Below are 19,778 nucleotides of genomic sequence, written 5' to 3' on the forward strand. Positions count from 1 at the left end.
AGGCATGGTGGCAGAAGCTGGCAGTGCCCGCCAGGGCAAGGTGTGAATGTGTGTCAGATGGTTCAGCGGGCAGACTAGCAGTGGGCACCACCATGATCCCACTGGAGGGAGAGGCAGCAGGGCTAAACCTGCCTACACTGTGATGACCCTCCTGGGTGAACACCCCGACGGCAACCCACCCCCACCTCCACGGCTCAGCCCCCAGCATGGGGGTTAGAGTAGACACACACACGCACACAAATACAGGGGGGAACACCTTGCCTTTGGACATGCTGAAAAGACTGCTCGAATACGAGGAAAATAAGCGCAAACTGTCCACTGAAAATAAAAGTCTCTCTTCAAACTGGTTACAACAGCCTAACTCTACAAATTGGGAGTTAAAGCCTAAACTTAACCTTAAACACTTTGAATTTTGATGTTTTAACAACTTTGAAATTTGAAGTTTGAGGAACATGGATGAATGTCTAATTCTTACATGAGACTGTGAGAGCTAGTTTCACATAGACACACTCACGCACTCACACACGCACGCACGCACGAACGCACACACACCAGCCCAGGGGCTGAGATCACACTGGTGCACTGTGATGATGTCATGCAGCAAATCACCACAGGCATTTGTAGTTTGAGTCCTGTCCTGTGTCTTTGGCTTTGGATGTTATGCTCATTGGTCTCTTGTTGGGTAGATTTCGGTAATTTTTTGTAATGTCCATCTCTGTCCATTTCATGTTTAGCCCATGTTGATATTTTTGGGGTATTTTGGTAAGATTAGGGTTAAGTTTAGGCATTAACTCAGAAATCTTAAGTTTAGGCATTAACTCCGATTGGTTAAGGTAAGCATTAAGGTTTGGAATAGGCTTAAAACAAAAAATCTCAAAAACGTTCAATCGCTGGATTCAAACTTGCAACCTTTGGAATCAGATGCTTGCAATCAGGGGCTTGGAATCAGAGGCAGATACTTACGCCCATCCACAACGCCCATCCGCCATCCCACAACGCCATAGCAAAATCGAAACCTACTTGAAGGTAAGAGTGCAACACTGTTGCCCCTGGTAGCCAGTTTCCACATCATCTCCCGATGCCCTCAGACATGAATGGATGTTGAATACTGACTTGTATCACGGGTGACCTGGTTGCTGTGTGTGCTGGGGTGGATGCTCACTGCAGAGATGACAGGCAGAGCATCAACCTTTCCACAGGCCTGTCTTTAAAGACAACCGGTAGGGTCTAATAAATCCTTCAAAGGCTGCCTGACTTCACAGCTTCACTCCGGCTTTCAAGGCAGGACAGGAGTCTAAGACAAAGGCCAGCAGGGAGAGAGAAAGAGAGAGATGGAAGAGAGAGAGGGAGTCAGAGCGAGAGAGTCAGAGAGTGAGAGACAGTGAGTGAGTCAGATAAAGAAAGAGAGAGAGATGGAAGAGAGAGAGAGGGGGGGGCCCTCCTGTAGTCACACCTCATGAATATTTAACAGAACTTGTTGGAGTGAGGAAAGAAGATAGAGGTTATATGTGTGTGTGTGTGTGTGTGTGTGTGTGTGTGTGTGTGTGTGTGTGTGTGTGTTATATATATATATGTGTGTGTGTGTGTTGGTATCATTGAGGAACAGCCATTCCCATGGCAACAGTGCGTCAGGTAGGCAGGCGACATGGGCTCTGAGCTGCCCTCTTTAGTCCCTGGAAGGGGAGAGAGGGAAGAGGGCGGAGGGGGGAAGCATTTTGTCGCGGCACACTTGACAAAACAAAGACAACTCACTCCTCTGGTCCCGTGCCACATTTCTTATTCATAAACAAGCGGGGCTGGCTGTACGGACACGATAAAGCGTAGTGCACAGAGCCCTCTGCCGAGACGGCCACCGATTTGAATGCAAAGCCTCAGCTGCACCAAATCCCTCCCCCCTGTCCTCATCCCCCACCTCCCCCCTCTCCATTATTCTGCCGGATTTCACCGCTATTTTTGGACGTGGCGCTAAGCCATCCAAAGGATCTCCAATGGAGATATGGCATCAAAAAAACCTTTCTCTCTCCATCCTGCGCCATCATTAACATAAACATTTAAGAATAACATGCGAAAGAATGAGGAAAAACGAATGAATAAAATTAATACAAAATATCCACACACACAAATGTCCATATCTCCGACAATGTTGGACATTCGTCCCCGTCCATTCTCTCCACACACAACAGTGGGTAATTGGGTGATTCTTCTTCTTAATGGATTATTTGTTTTGATTTGGGCCTAAACATATGTTGACTTAAGGGGGCCAGGGGATGCATGGTGGGTGTTCTCGCCACTTGAGCTGTGCATGTTTAGAGGTGTAAACAGATATTGGGGTAGGGTGGAGTGGAGGGATGAATGTGATGCTTTACTGGGGGTATGACTGATAAAGGGGATGGGGTAATGGTGCCATAGTAAGGGTTTGAGGGGTAAGACCAGCTATATTAACCAGTTTAGCAGGGCTTTGGGAACAACTGCATACATGCAGAGATATATACAAAATATACCAAAAGACACACATATGTAAAGAAAGACACATACACACTCACAACCACAATCAGTACAAGAGTACTGTGACGTAATACACATACACTGAAGATATTGCTCAAAGAACCACATAATAAGGAACTCAACATGTCAGAGGGTTTTCTTTAATGGAAGCTTTTTTAACGTCAAACATGTAAAGTGTGGTGTACCACAGGGCAGCCCTCTAGGTTCTCTACTCCACTGGCATTAAACAAAGCATGTGTGTCCATGTATGCTGATGATTCAACTATATACGCATATACGCAAAGAGTTAAAGTCTGTTTTGGAATAGGTGGCCAATAATAAACTGTCCGTGAACATCTCTAAAACTAAGAACAATGTATTTGGTACAAATCATTCCTTAAGTTCTAGACCTCAGCTGAATCTGGTAATGAATGGTGTGGCTGTTGAACAAGTTGAGGAGACTACATTACTTGGTGTTACCTTAGATTGTAAACTGTCATGGTCAAAACATATAGATTCAATGGTTGTAAAGATGGGGAAAGGTCTGTCCATAATAAAACGATTCTTTGCTTTTTTGACACCACACTCCACAAAGCAAGTCATGCAGACTCTAGTTTTGTCTTATCTTGATTATTGTCCAGTCATATGGTCAAGTGCTGCAAAGAAAGACCTAGATAAGCTGCAGCTGGCCCAGAACAAGTTTTGCTCTTCATTGTAATTAGATGGCTAACATTAATACTATGCATGCCAGTCTCTCTTGGCTAAGAGATGAGGAAAGACTGACTGCGTCACGTCTTGTTTTATAATAAACATTAAGGTGTTGGAAATTCCAAATTGTTTGCATAGTCAACTCACACACAGCACTGACACACACACTTAACCCACCAGACATGCCACCAGGAGTCTTTTCACAGTCCCCAGGTGCAGAAAAAATTCAAGGAAATGTACAGTATTACACAGAGCCATGAGTGCAAGGACTCCCTTCCATCTTATATAGCGCAAGTGAACAGCAAACCTGGTTTTAAAAAACAAATAAAGCAACACCTCACGGCACAACGCCTCTCCTACATGTGACCTACTTGCTGTGTGTATGTACTGACATGCATGTGTAACTGATAGATGCACACACACTACATGTTACTGTTTTTAAATGTACGTATACTACAGTTCAAAAGTTTAGGGTCAATTAGAAATGTCCTTGTTTTTGAAAGAAAAGCAAACTGGCTCTAACCAGAATAGAAAGTGGAGTGGGAGGCCCCGGTGCACAACTGAGCAAGAGGAAAAGTACATTAGAGTGTCTAGTTTGAGAAACAGACGCCTCAGAAGTCCTCAACTGGCCCACAAAACACCAGTCTAAACGTCAAAAGTGAAGAGGTGACTCCGGGATGCTGGCCTTCAAGGCAGAGTTGCAAAGAAAAAGCCATATCTCAGACTGGCCAATAAAAAGAAAAGTTAAGATGGGCAAAATAACACAGACACTGGACAGAGGAACTCTGCCTAGGAGGCCAGCATCCCTAGTCGCATCTTCACTGCTGATGTTGAGACTGGTGTTTTGCGGGTACTATTTAATGAAGCTGCCAGTTGAGGACTTGTGAGGCGTCTGTTTCTCAAACTAGACACTCTAATGTACTTTTCCTCTTGCTCAGTTGTGCACCAGGGCCTCCCACTCCTCTTTCTATTAGAGCCATTTTGCTCTGTTCTGTGAAAGGAGTAGACACAGCGTTGTACGAGATCTTCCATTTCTTGGCAATATCTCGCATGGAATAGCCTTCATTTCTCAGAACAAGAATAGACTGATGGGTTTCAGAAGAAAGTCTTTGTTTCTGTTAATTTTGAGCCTGTAATCGAACCCACAAATGCTGATGTTCCAGATACTCAACTAGTTTTATTGCTTCTTTAATCACGACAACAGTTTTCAGCTGTGCTAACATAATTGCAAAAGGGTTTTCTAATGAACAATTAGCCTTTTAAAATGATAAACTTGGATTAGCTAACACAACGTGCCATTGGAACACAGGAGTGATGGTTACTGATAATGGACCTGTGTACGCCTATGTAGATATTCCATTAAAAATCAGCAGTTTCCAGCTACAATAGTCATTTACAACATTAACAATGTCTACACTGTATTTCTGATCAATTTAATGTTATTTTAATGGACAAAAAAATTGCTTTTCTTTCAAAAACAAGGACATTTCTAAGTGACCCCAAACTTTTGAACGGTAGCGTAAATTGGAAAGTCTTTTGTCTGTAATGTCTTTATCGTTATGTGTCAGGTCCCCAGTAAGACTAGCTGTCGGCATCGGCGTTGGTTAATGGGGATCCTAACAAATCAAATCAAATCAAAACGAGCACACATACATACTCACAAACATCTGTACAACAACATTGGAGATAACCACGCTCATACATATTAACACACGCGTACACACGTACACACTGTCAACAATCCCAAGTCTACATATTGCACCTCCCTTCCCACACACACAAACCCTTACAAACACTCCCAAACACAGACACCCGTCTAAAACATTCAGAAGATTAAAAAATATTCTCATTCATTTATCTACACTCTTAGAAAAAAGGGTTCCAAAAGGGTTCTTCGGCTGTCCCAATAGCAGAACCCTTTTTGGTTCCAGGTAAAACTCTTTGGGTTCCATTTAGAACCCTCTGTGTAAAGGATTCTACGTGGAACTCAAAAGGGTTCTAACTGGAACCAAAAGGGTCCTACCTGAAACCAAAAAGGGTTCTTCAAAGGGTTCTCCTATGGGGACAGCCGAAGAACCCTTTTAAGTTCTAGATAGAACCTTTTTTTCTAAGAGTGTATGAGGTCACCCTGGGATTCTAGAGAAGCATAGCAACAGGAGACAATACTCTGAACTAAACCCATATCAGCAAAACAAAATATGTATAGAAAAACTACAGGAAAGACCAGATAGAATGGATAGACTCTTCAGACTAGTTGTTAAGGTGATGCTCCTTCATCCATCACCATCTGCAAGTAGGCAAAATCTAGCTGATGTATTTCTATACTGCTCTGCTTTAGTGCTTGGAGCTGCCTGGGTGTCACCTCTGCCTCTATTTACAAGGTGTTTATTTTGTCAACGACTTGAGTGTTTGCCCAGCTGGCACCAAACCCTAGCCCATGGCAGTGCCAGCACCACGCCCGGGGGGAGAGGGATCAAGGGCTTGGGGGGAGGAGTGGGGGAGGGGAATAGGAGGGAAGATGGGAGGGGTAGACGTGGCATGATGCCCAGCCTCCCTCTGCCTCCCCCCTCCTTATCCTCCCCCACCCTCCATGCCAACGCCCGCCCGCCCGCCAGCCCTCCTCCAACCCAATGTCTCCCCCATGCCTGGTAAGACTGAGTGGGGGCTGGCTAGGGGTGCTGGCAGACCTGCGAGAGCCTATCGATGCCAGTCCAAAGTGCCTCGCCAAAGTGGGGCGGCTTAGCCATAATCCGTATTGACTGCCTCTTGCTTTGTCTGCCAATTCCGAGCATGGATTTGTCTCACTCAATGATGTGCCTCCGTCAACTTCTCCCACATTAATCCATAGCATTATTACTTTTCAATACCACGCTAATTATTCCCTGTTCGGACCGCGACGACGAGTAAGGGAGGGAGGAGTGCAGAAAATTAAACAAACAAATAAACAAAAAGGCGTTTAAAAGCCTCGGTCGACGACAATGGGGTTAATTCAATCTCTGGCTCGGCTGTCAAATCAACTGGTTTGTCTGCGCAAAGCGAGTGTGAAATGAAACATTGCATGCAGAGAAGAGGTGGTCCTGTTATCTACGCTTGAATCAGAGCCACGTCAGCACCAGGGACAGTGAGAGTGCATTGTATGTCTGCTGGCTTATGTGTGTTTGTTTGTTTGTATGTGCATGTGTGTGTACGGGTATGAGTGTGTTTGTTTGTGTGTGCGCGCACATGTTTGTGTTGTTGTGTGTGTGAGTAAGTGTGTGTGCACCCCCACTGCTAAATCTGCAGATTGCAGAAAGGATCCCGTGGCCTGACACAAAGGCTAACACTAGGGTTCTAACCACTAAGGCTAACACTAACCACTAGGGCTAACATTAGGGTTCTAACCACTAGGGCTAACACTAGGGTTCTAACCACTAGGGCTAACATTAGGGTTCTAACCACTAGGGCTAACACTAGGGTTCTAACCACTAAGGCTAACACTAGGGTTCTAACCACTAGGGCTAACATTAGGGTTCTAACCACTAAGGCTAACACTAACCACTAGGGCTAACATTAGGGTTCTAACCACTAGGGCTAACACTAGGGTTCTAACCACTAGGGCTAACACTAGGGTTCTAACCACTAGGGCTAACATTAGGGTTCTAACCACTAGGGCTAACACTAGGGTTCTAACCACTAAGGCTAACACTAACCACTAGGGCTAACACTAACCACTAGGGCTAACACTAACCACTAGGGATAACACTAACCACTAAGGCTAACACTAACCACTAGGGCTAACACTAGGGTTCTAACCACTAGGGCTAACACTAACCACTAGGACTAACACTAACCACTAGGGCTAACACTAACCACTAGGGCTAACACTAACCACTAGGGCTAACACTAACCACTAGGGCTAACATTAGGGTTCTAACCACTAGGGCTAACACTAGGGTTCTAACCACTAGGACTAACATTAGGGTTCTAACCACTAGGGCTAACACTAGGGTTCTAACCACTAAGGCTAACACTAACCACTAGGGCTAACATTAGGGTTCTAACCACTAGGACTAACACTAGGGTTCTAACCACTAGGGCTAACACTAGGGTTCTAACCACTAGGGCTAACATTAGGGTTCTAACCACTAGGGCTAACACTAGGGTTCTAACCACTAAGGCTAACACTAACCACTAGGGCTAACACTAACCACTAGGGCTAACACTAACCACTAGGGCTAACACTAACCACTAAGGCTAACACTAACCACTAGGGCTAACACTAACCACTAGGGCTAACACTAACCACTAGGGATAACACTAACCACTAGGGCTAACACTAACCACTAGGGCTAACACTAGGGTTCTAACCACTAGGGCTAACACTAACCACTAGGGCTAACACTAACCACTAGGGCTAACACTAGGGTTCTAAGCACTAGGGCTAACACTAACCACTAGGGCTAACACTAACCACTAGGGCTAACACTAGGGTTCTAACCACTAGGGCTAACACTAGGGTTCTAACCACCAGCGCTACCTGTTTTCTTTCGGCTCGGGCCGAGCCTGGGGCTCCAGGAGGACAGGACAGGGGCCAAGCAGGACACACTGCAGCTACTATTGCTGCTCACTCTCTCTGGTACCACTAGTCGTGTCTGGTTAAAGCCCACCTGAGTCTGCCCAACTTGAATTGAGACACAGGCCTGATAGGGAGTGTGAGGTACAACTGAATCTAAACCTGCTTCAACAAGCTTGCCCCTGGTCCCTGGATTGTGGGTGTTTCAGCAACTGTTTTACTGTGTGAGATGTTTGAGGCCAGGCTTTAAAATTGTCGACTGCTGTCCACAAAGGCATCAACATGCACACTGCCATGCCGCTGGTCCACACACACACCTGAAAAAACCCACACGTCGTCTGTGTTGTTTTGACTCTCCCCTTGCCAGAGCCCCCTCTCCTGGGCCGGTGCTCACATCAACTGTGAGTTGATAACACCACTGGCAGAGGGAGGTAGGCCCCGTTCCCAATGTTGATTAATGTGTGACTAGCAGCCAGATGGAACAATAAAAATAAAGGGAAATAAGCCTGGGAAGAGCATTCGATCGGGACCCAAACAAAACAGGCAGCGCAGCGCGAGGCACAAAACAAGCAATCCAACAGGGGGTTAGCTGCCTCTACACTCCAATGCGTCCAGACACACACACACACACACACACACACACACACACACACACACACACACACACACACACACACACACACACACAAAGGAACTATCTTTCTCTCTCACACAAGGCTGTCTAGCTAGCTGGCTGGCTGGGGGTCTTGTGGCGTGAATGAGGTCATCAGAAAGCGACGTAAAGCATTGTTGGCGGAGATGTCCTGTCTGAGGCCAGATCACCCCCAACTGTACACGTACAAACACACACACGCACGCGCATGCATGCACGCACACACACACACACAGACCCTGCCCCTCACCATTCCGTTCATCAGATAATACTCCACCTTTAACGGCTCTTCATGCAGAGGGACTGCAAACAACCTGCTTTGTCTTATCTCTCACTGTTAGCAGGGGAGGCTAACAAACATGCCCACCATCATCGTCTCTCTCCTCCTCTCCATCTTTACTCTCCTCTCCGTCCTTCAAGCTCGCCAATCCTACCCCGTCTAAAATCCTGGGCTCCCCTGATCTTTAATAACCACTTGCATCCACCCAGTTCACACACACACAGACACACACACACAATCCCATTTGAGCGGCATGGCCGGTAGATACTAGCCTTCGGCTCTCCCAGCTCCATTATCACTGCGTGGCATGCCTCTGGGGTCGGAGAGAGAGACGAGAGGGGGAGAAAGAGAGAAAGGGAGAGAGAGAGAGATGAGAGAAGGAAATAAGAGAGGAATGAGAGAGAGGGGAGACAGCTGAAACAGTGAGTGGGGGGAAAACAGTACTTATTTTGTCATTTTTTTCTCCCCCAATGGCTCAACTATTCTCAGGGGATAAGGGACAAGGTATAGTGGTGCTGGTGATTGGGGGGGGGGTAGGTGGAGTGTGAGAGGTGATGGGGGCTGGAGTAAGGGTGTTGTCGCTGGGGTTCATCAGAAGGAGGTGTTGGGGTGGTGGGGGTGTCAAGGTGCAATGGAGCAGATAGCCAAGCTCTATGCATACTAAACACACACCGGCGGCAAGAGGGGTTGAGTTGGGGGTGAGAAGGGGCTGAGGAGAGGGAGGAGGGGGTACACAGAGCTCCGGGGCCCTGCCTTATCATACCTCTCGGCACGGTTTATCAGATTACACCATCCAGCAGGGAGAGAGCGAGAGAGAGATGAAAAAGGGATGAAAGTAAAGGAGGCAGAAATGTACCCTTTCTGATATATTCCTTAGTCTGGTATAAGTCCAAGTTAAAATGCTCAACTACGTCTTATCTTATTCTTTTTTTATTTTGGAACGTTCGCTTTCTTCCTATTTTTCCCCCGTCCTGAAGGCTACCCAGACATGTGTCTGTGTTTATGGTTTTGTGTGTGTGTGTGTGTGTGTGTGCGTGCATGGGGACATCCTTGCGGTGAGAGGGCCCTAGGGAGAAGCCCCAGCCTGAAGCCTCATGATGATGATTGATGCAGGAAGGATACGCCCCAGCCGCCCAGCAAAATTAAAAGCCTATTTTGTAAAGTTGTAAAGAGAACAGAATGGTTGAGGGGGAGAGGGACACCCGACCCCCCTCCGTCACAGCTGGGGCTCTGTTTAGTGTCTTTAGTATCATCAACTCCTCAGAGAACGATGGACAGAGGCGGACTGTTACATACCTTTCACTCACACACACCCCTATAGAGTCAGACGGGCTCATTGGAACGTCTGGGTTTGTGTTTGAGTTGCGTGACAATGACGCTGATTTCAACTGACAGTATGAGGAAGTATCATAATAAAAATTAGATCATTAAAAAATAGAATAAAAATCTGAGATGGCCTAACACCACAAACAAATATGTCCTGATTTTGATCTCTCCTACTATCTATTGAAAAATTGCTAGGTTTAAAAAAAATAAAAATAAAAGTAAATGTATTATTATAAATGAAGTTCAATTCAACCCAGCAATGTTATTCGCTATTATGTGGTTGTTCCCCTCTGTGAATCTAAACATAACACAGACCGCTCTATAAGTCATTGTGGACAGCCATACAGTTTGCCGACACACCATGACCAAGGAGTCCGATCTAGTCAGACATTTACTAGTTTGTATATTATTTATCCTCAATGACAATTCAATTGACCGCACAACCGCAGAAAGCTACCCCCATGGCCCCCCCCGCCTTGCCAAGGCAGAGTGGACTGTTCCCCCTCCCTCCCGCCTCCATGGCTCTCTCCCTCCCCTCCTAGCCCTCCCTCCTGTCCTCATCCTTTTGGGTTGTTGGCAACAAGGGGTGATGGGAGTGACAGCCCACCCTGAGTAGGTCCAGCCAAACAGGGAGTGACAGCCCACCCTGAGTAGGTCCAGCCAAACAGGGAGTGACAGCCCACCCTGAGTAGGTCCAGCCAAACAGGGAGGTGACAGCCCACCCTGAGTAGGTCCAGCCAAACAGGGAGGTGACAGCCCACCCTGAGTAGGTCCAGCCAAACAGGGAGTGACAGCCCACCCTGAGTAGGTCCAGCCAAACAGGGAGGTGACAGCCCACCCTGAGTAGGTCCAGCCAAACAGGGAGTGACAGCCCACCCTGAGTAGGTCCAGCCAAACAGGGAGGTGACTGCCCACCCTGAGTAAGTCCAGCCAAACAGGGAGTGACAGCCCACCCTGAGTAGGTCCAGCCAAACAGGGAGGTGACAGCCAACCCTGAGTAGGTCCAGCCAAACAGGGAGGTGACGAGGTCAGGCCTGTGTCAAGTGGGGTGTGGAGGCCAGCTGAGACACCCTGCTTGCACATTGTGCTAATTTGTGCAGCCAGAGCAGGGAGGGATGTAGGGACGGATAGAAAGATGGAGGAAGGGAGGGAAAGAAGGAGGGAGGGAAAGAGGGAGAGAAAAATAGAGGGAGGGAAGGGAAGCCACAGCAGGCTGGATAGTGGGGGTGGTGAGGACAGTGATGGAGAGATTGAAGGAGAGTGGGATGGATGGAAATAGGAAAGAGTGGAGGGAGGGGAGAGCAGGCAGGATCGAGTGTGCTGGGTCTGGGGTACGAGACGTGTTAAAGGGTATGGGACGGCATATGGCACTGAGCTGAATGAGGGTCTGGGTGTTGAGACGGTGGGAACTTGTGGCGCGCTTTGCTCTGGGCATCAAACGTTCACACAACATTCATGGCAACCAGTGTCCTCCATCTGTGGTGGCCCGTATGCCAGTTAAGAGTCCATGACCAAAGGCCAATGCTAAATCTACAACTTCACAGTAGAACAACACTTCCACATGTCAAATAATAGGCTGTAAAAGGGGTTACTTTCTATGATGTGCTAGAATTGGGGTTGAGGCTACGGTTAAGGTTCCTGCGGAAGTAAATAGAACACATTACCATCATAGGAATATTCCTGTGAGGCTTATGTCATCTTCATCACCATCATCATCACCATCTGTCATGACTGCCCAGTCTTGTCACTGGTTCTGTCATCACCTCCTCCACAGCTGCACCCGGTGGCTTTAGTATTAGGTTGAAACAATTGCTTACACACACACACACACACACACACACACACACACACACACACACACACACACACACACACACACACACACACACACACACACACACACACACACACACACACACACACAAATTCCTATTAGTCTCTATACACACCACTTCTATCACTCGACTCCCTCCACGCATGCCACTCCCACCCCCTGCAATCAGTACGTTTACAGAGCGCTCCTAACCCTGACTGAGCATTGTGAATGCAGTGTGTGTGTGTGTGTGTGTGTGTGTGTGTGTGTGTGTGTGTGTGTGTGTGTGTGTGTGTGTGTGTGTGTGTGTGTGTGTGTGTGTGTGTGTGCGTGCGTGCGTGCTTGTACTGTCACAATCAACTTCAGCTGGTGGGTAACAGAAGCAGCTCTTGTCCTGGTCAGTAATGATGTGTGATGTGTGAGCTGAGAAATATTACCACAAGCTGCCAGGGGGAAATATTACAACAAGCAGCCAGGGGGACATATTACAACAAGCAGCCAGGGGGAAATATTACAACAAGCAGCCAGGGGGAAATATTACAACAAGCAGCCAGGGGGAAATATTACAACAAGCAGCCAGGGGGAAATATTACAACAAGCAGCCAGGGGGAAATATTACAACAAGCAGCCAGGGGGAATATTACAACAAGCTGCCAGGGGGAAATATTACAACAAGCAGCCAGGGGGAAATATTACAACAAGCAGCCAGGGGGAAATATTACAACAAGCAGCCAGGGGGAAATATTACAACAAGCAGCCAGGGGGAAATATTACAACAAGCAGCCAGGGGAAAATATTACAACAAGCTGCCAGGGGGAAATATTACAACAAGCAGCCAGGGGGAAATATTACAACAAGTAGCCAGGGGAAAATATTAAAACAAGCAGCCAGGGGTAAATATTAAAACAAGCAGCCAGGGGTAAATATTAAAACAAGCAGCCAGGGGAAATATTACAACAAGCAACCAGGGGGAAATATTACAAAAAGTAGCCAGGGGAAATATTACAACAAGCAGCCATGGGGAAATATTACAACAAGCAGCCATGGGGAAATATTACAAAAAGTAGCCATGGGGAAATTATACAACAAGCAGCCATGGGGAAATATTACAACAAGCAGCCATGGGGAAATATTACAAAAAGTAGCCAGGGGAAATATTACAACAAGCAGCCATGGGGAAATATTACAACAAGCAGCCATGGGGAAATATTACAACAAGCAGCCAGGGGGAAATATTACAACAAGCAGCCATGGGGAAATATAAAAACAAGCTGCCAGGGGAAATATTGTAACTAGCAGCTAGGGGAAATATTGTAACTAGCAGCTAGGGGAAATATTACAACAAGCAGCCAGGGGGAAATATTACAACAAGCAGCCAGGGGGAAATATTACAACAAGCAGCCATGGGGAAATATAAAACCAAGCTGCCAGGGGAAATATTGCAACTAGCAGCTAGGGGAAATATTACAACAAGCAACCAGGGGGAAATATTACAACAAGCAGCCAGGGGGAAATATTACAAAAAGCAACCAGGGGGAAATATTACAACAAGCAACCAGGGGAAAATATTACAACAAGCAGCCAGGGGAAAATATTACAACAAGCAGCCAGGGGAAATATTACAACAAGCAGCCATAGGGAAATATTACAAAAAGCAACCAGGGGGAAATATTACAACAAGCTGCCAGGGGAAATATTACAACAAGCAGCCAGGGGGAAATATTACAAAAAGCAACCAGGTGGAAATATTACAACAAGCAGCCAGGGGGAAATATTACAACAAGCAGCCAGGGGAAAATATTACAAAAAGTAGCCAGGGGAAATATTACAACAAGCAGCCATGGGGAAATATTACAACAAGCAGCCAGGGGGAAATATTACAACAAGCAGCCAGGGGAAATATTACAACAAGCAGCCATAGGGAAATATTACAAAAAGCAACCAGGGGGAAATATTACAACAAGCAACCAGGGGAAATATTACAACAAGCAGCCATAGGGAAATATTACAAAAAGCAACCAGGGGGAAATATTACAACAAGCAGCCAGGGGAAATATTACAACAAGCAGCCAGGGGAAATATTACAACAAGCAGCCATAGGGAAATATTACAAAAAGCAACCAGGGGGAAATATTACAACAAGCAGCCAGGGGAAATATTACAACAAGCAGCCATAGGGAAATATTACAAAAAGCAACCAGGTGGAAATATTACAACAAGCAGCCAGGGGGAAATATTACAACAAGCAGCCAGGGGGAAATATTACAACAAGCAGCCAGGGGAAAATATTACAACAAGCAGCCAGGGGGAAATATAAAAACAAGCTGCCAGGGGTAAATATAAAAACAAGCTGCCAGGGGAAATATTGTAACTAGCAGCTAGGGGAAATATTACAACAAGCAGCCAGGGGGAAATATAAAAACAAGCTGCCAGGGGAAATATTGCAACTAGCAGCTAGGGGAAATATTACAACAAGCAGCCAGGGGGACATATTACAACAAGCTGCCAGGGGGAAATATTACAACAAGCTGCCAGGGGGAAATATTACAACAAGCAGCCAGGGGGAAATATTACAACAAGCTGCCAGGAGGAAGCAAAAATTATATAGAGACAATATCTGGATGAGCTTGCTGAAGAACACTGTGTGTTGCAGGTCGGGAACAGACGTGGGGCGTGTGTAGTGTAGTCAAGAGGATGATATGGGGATGGGTGTAACCGGGGGTGTGTATGTACAGTTGAAGTCGGAAGTTTACATACACCTTAACCAAATACTTTTAAACTCAGTTTTTCACAATTCCTGACATTATATCCTAGTAAAATCTCCCTGTTTTAGGTCAGTTAGGATCACCACTTTATTTATTATTATTATTTCCTTCATCACATTTCCAGTGGGTCAGAAGTTTACATACATTCAATTAGTATTTGGTAGCATTGCCTTTAAATTGTTTAACTTGGGTCAAACGTTTCGGGTTAACTTCCATAAGCTTCCCACAATAAATTGGGTGAATTTTGTCCCATTCCTTCTGACAGAGCTGGTGTAACTGAATCAGGTTTGTAGGCCTCCTTGCTTGCACACACTTTTTCAGTTCTGCCCACAAATGTTCTATAGGATTGAAGTCAGGGCTTTGCGATGGCTACTCCAATACCTTGACTTTGTTGTCCTTAAGCCAGTTTGCCACAACTTTGGAAGTATGCTTGGGGTCACTGTCCATTTGGAAGACCCATTTGCGACCAAGCTTTAACTTCCTGACTGATGTCTTGAGATGTTGCTTCAATAAATCCACATCATTTTCCTACCTCATGATGCCATCTATTTTTTTAAGTGCACCAGTCACTCCTGCAGCAAAGTACCCCCACAATATGATGCTGCCACCCCCATGCTTCATGGTTGGGATGGTGTTCTTCGGCTTGCAAGCCTCCCCCTTTTTCCTCCAAACATAACAATGGTCATTATGGCCAAACAGTTATATTTTTGTTTCATCAGACCAGTGGACATTTCTCCAAAAAGTATGATCTTTGTCCCCATGTGCAGTTGCAAACCATAGTCTGGCTTTTTTTATGGCAGTTTTGGAGCAGTGGCTTCTGCCTTGCTGAGCGGCCTTTTAGGTTATGTCGATATAGGACTCACTTTACTGTGGATATAGATACTTTTGTACCTGTTTCCTCCAGGATCTTCACAAGGTCGTTTGCTGCTGTGCTGGGAATGATTTGCACTTTTCATCTCTAGGAGACAGAACGCATCTCCTTCCTGAGCGGTATGACGGCTGCGTGGTCCCATGGTGTTTATACTTGCGTACTATTGTTTGTACAGATGAATGTGGTACCTTCAGGTATTTGGAAATTGCTCCCAAGAATGAACCAGACTTGTGGAGGTCTACCATTTTTTCTGAGGTCTTGGCTGATTTCTTTTGATTTTCCCATGGTGTCAAGCAAAGAGGCACTGAGTTTGAAGGTCGGCCTTGAAATACATCCACAGGTACACCTCCAATTGGCTCAGATGATGTCAATTAGCCTATCAGAAGCTTCTAAGGCCATGACATCATTTTCTGTAATTTTCCAAGCTGTTTAAAGGCACAGTCAACTCAGTGTATGTAAACTTCTGACTCACTGGAATTGTGATACAGTGAATTATAAGTGAAATAATCTATCTGTAAACAATTGTTGGGAAAATTACTTGTGTCATGCACAAAGTAGATGTCTTTAACCGACTTGCCAAAACTATAGTTTATTAACAAGAAATTTGTGGAGTGGTTGAAAAACTAGTTTTAATGAATCCAACCTTAGTGTATGTAAACTTTTGACTTCAACTGTATGTGTGTGTGTGTGTCCCGTATATGAGTGTGCTTGTGAATGTATTTCAAAGGGAAGAGGTTCCAGAGACCCAGACAGACATCCTAGGGAGGAGGGGTAGCTACCCACCCGACTGCCCCTCTTTTTGTTTTGGCCCAGCCCACCAGAGCCCAAACTGGGCCTTGTGTCACCAACAGATGGGCTCCTCACAAAGGACCCCTCACCTCACCAAGCTGGTCTCCTACATGCCTGATTAAATCCTAATACCAAAGTTAGAATTGATACAGTGGCTCTATGGTGATTCAATTAGTGCAGCGGTCATAGAGGAGCAAAGCAACCACAAAGAAACGGCTCTGCTAGTTAGAAAGTCATTTTCCTTGAATCATTATGGCATTGCACATGTGGAGGCCCGGAAAATGATGGACTCATGTGTCTTTGCTTAATATCCTCTGGGGCCATGTTGGAGGTAGCTTTTTTCTCTGAGGCTGGATGTCACAGTCGACAAAATCACAGAGACTTGATGGATTTGAGTGGTGCCAGGCAACCGATGTGCTGGGGTTCATGGTGCTCTGAGAGCTATGCCAAGAGTAGACCTGGAGTTCAGCTGGATAGAAACATGGAGGGTTAGACCCATAGAGAGGCCGTCTGTGTTTAAGAATAAACAAGCCAATAAATATTCAATCAGGACAAAAATATGTGATTAAAGAGCATTTGCTGCGTTTGAGAGCTATAGATCACACAGGGGCTATGTTGTTTTGAGGCATGAGGAGGGGAAACACAGTGCAAGGAAGTCCTCTTACACAACCAGGGATAAATAAAAAACTACAAAAAAAGGTACCCTACACTTATTTTATTTAACCTTTATTTAACTAGGCAAGTCAGTTAAGAACAAATTCTTATTTACAATGAGGCAAAAAGCAAAATGGCCTCCTACTGGGACAGGGGCTGGGATTAAAAATGTAAAAAAATGAAATCAAATATAGGACAAAGCACACAACACTACATAAAGAGAGACCTAAGACAACAACATAGCATGGCAGCAACACATGACAACACAACGTGGTAGCAACACAACATAACAACAACATGGTAGGATCACAACATGACAGAATCACAACATGGTAGCAAAACAAAACAGCGTACAAACATTACTGGGCACAGACACCAGCACAAAGGGCAAGAAGGTAGAGACAACAATACATCACGCAAAGCAGCCACAACTGTCAGTAAGAGTGTCCATGATGGGGTCTTTGAATGAATGATGCACACATTTATTTTACTGAACTATAGCATTATTTTTGTATATATTATTGTAAAATGTGGATAAATTAATGAGAGTCCCAACTCATTGCATTTATCAGCATGACTGTACAGTCTACAAATGCAAATTGAAATGCACGGTATATCAATATACACATTATACACTGAGTGTACAAAACATTAAGAACACCTTCCTAATATTGAGTTGCATCCCCCAACACCTTTTAGAGTTCATGGGGTATGGACTCCACAAGGTGTCGAAAGAGTTCCACAGGGATTCTGGCCCATGTTTACTCCAATGCTTCCCACAGTTGTGTAAAGTGTGTTGGATGTCCTTTGGGTGGTGGACCATTCTTAATACATATGGGAAATTCTTGAGTGTGAAAAACCCAGCAGTGTTACAGTTCTTGACACAAACCAGTGCGCCTGGCACCTACTGCCATACCCTGTTCAAAGGCACTTAAATATTTTGTCTTTCCCATTCATCCTCTGAATGGCACATGTACACAATCTATGTCTCAATTTTCTCAAGGCTTAAAAGTCTGGTCATCTGGTGCTCTCATGCATGCTTCAGTGTTGCTTGCCTCGAAGTGAGCATAAAAGGCATTTAGCTCGTCTGGTAGGCTCGCATCACTGGGAAGTTCGCGGCTGTGTTTCTCATTTTTAGTCCGTAATAGTTTTCAAGCCTTGCCACATCCAATGAGTTTCAGAGCCATTGTAGTAGGATTCAATCATAATCCTGTATTGACGCTTTGCCTGTTTGATGGTTCGTCTGAGGGCGTAGAGGGATTTCTTATAAGTGTCCGGATTAGTGTCCCGCTCCTTGAAAGCGGCAGCGCTACCCTTTAGCTGGATGCAGATGTTGCCTGTAATCCATGGCTTCTGGTTGGGATATGTACATATGGTCACTGTGGGGACGACGTCGTTGATGCACTTATTGATGAAGCAGATGACTGAGGTGGTATACTCCTCAATGCCATTGGATGAATCCCGAAACATATTCCAGTCTGTGATAGAAAAAAAGTCCTGTAGCGTAGCATCTGCGTCATCTGGTGGTTGGAGATATCCCTCCAGTAGTGTGGGGGTTGTGCTTTGGCAAAGTGGGTGGGGTTATATCCTGCCTGTTTGGCCCTGTCCGGGGGTTTCATCGGATGGGGCCACAGTGTCTCCTGACCCCTCCTGTCTCAGCCTCCAGTATTTATGCTGCAGTAGTTTATGTGTCGGGGGGCTAGGGTCAGTCTGTTACATCTGGAGTATTTCTCTTGTCTTATCCGGTGTCCTGTGTGAATTTAAATATGCTCTCTCTAATTCTCTCTTTCTTTCTCTCTCTCGGAGGACCTGAGCCCTAGGACCATGCCTCAGGACTACCTGGCATGATGACTCCTTGCTGTCCCCAGTCCACCTGGCCGTGCTGCTGCTCCAGTTTCAACTGTTCTGCCTGCGGCTATGGAACCCTGACCTGTTCACCGGACGTGCTACCTGTCCCAGACCTGCTGTCCCAGACCTGCTGGAACCCTGACCTGTTCACCGGACGTGATACCTGTCCCAGACCTGCTGGAACCCTGACCTGTTCACCGGACGTGTTTCCTGTCCCAGACCTGCTGGAACCCTGACCTGTTCACCGGACGTGCTACCTGTCCCAGACCTGCTGTTTTCAACTCTCTAGAGACAGCAGGAGCGGTAGAGATACTCTCAAAGATCGGCTATGAAAAAGCCAACTGACACTTACTCTTGAGTTGCTGACTTGTTGCACACTCGACAACTACTATGATTATTATTATTTGACCATGCTGGTCATTTATGAACATTTGAACATCTTGGCCATGTTCTGTTATAATCTCTAGCCCAGCACAGCCAGAAGAGGACTAGCCACCCCTCATAGCCTGGTTCCTCTATAGGTTTCTTCCTAGGTTTTGGCCTTTCTAGGGAGTTTTTCCTAGCCACCGTGCTTCTACACCTGCATTGCTTGCTGTTTGGGGTTTTAGGCTGGGTTTCTGTACAGCACTTTGAGATATCAGCTGATGTAAGAAGGGCTATATAAATACATTTGATTTGATCTGACCACTTTCGTAATGTTTTGTACAGTCAGTGTAAATACAAGTGTATTCACACTCCCAGCAGCACAGCTGGGTGTAATCACGGAGGATTCTCTGTGTATGAATCAATAGGAGAAATGCAGCAGCAACCATGTACTGTAAGCATCCAGCGAGCAGGCATTAGTCAAGGGTACACTCCACACAGGGAATATTGATAGGACCGATAAAACACGGATCCAGTAAGATTTATGCTCTACACGACAAAAGGAGATTCTGCTGGCTGTGTCATTCTATCAGATGCATTAGCAAATATCCCTCGATGCTTTAGCCCTGTGAGGGTATAAGAAGAGGAGTGAGGGAAAGATGTAGGTGGTGTT

This window comes from Salmo salar, chromosome ssa20 (assembly GCF_905237065.1).
Source record: "Salmo salar chromosome ssa20, Ssal_v3.1, whole genome shotgun sequence".
In the NCBI taxonomy this organism is placed as follows: Eukaryota; Metazoa; Chordata; class Actinopteri; order Salmoniformes; family Salmonidae; genus Salmo; species Salmo salar.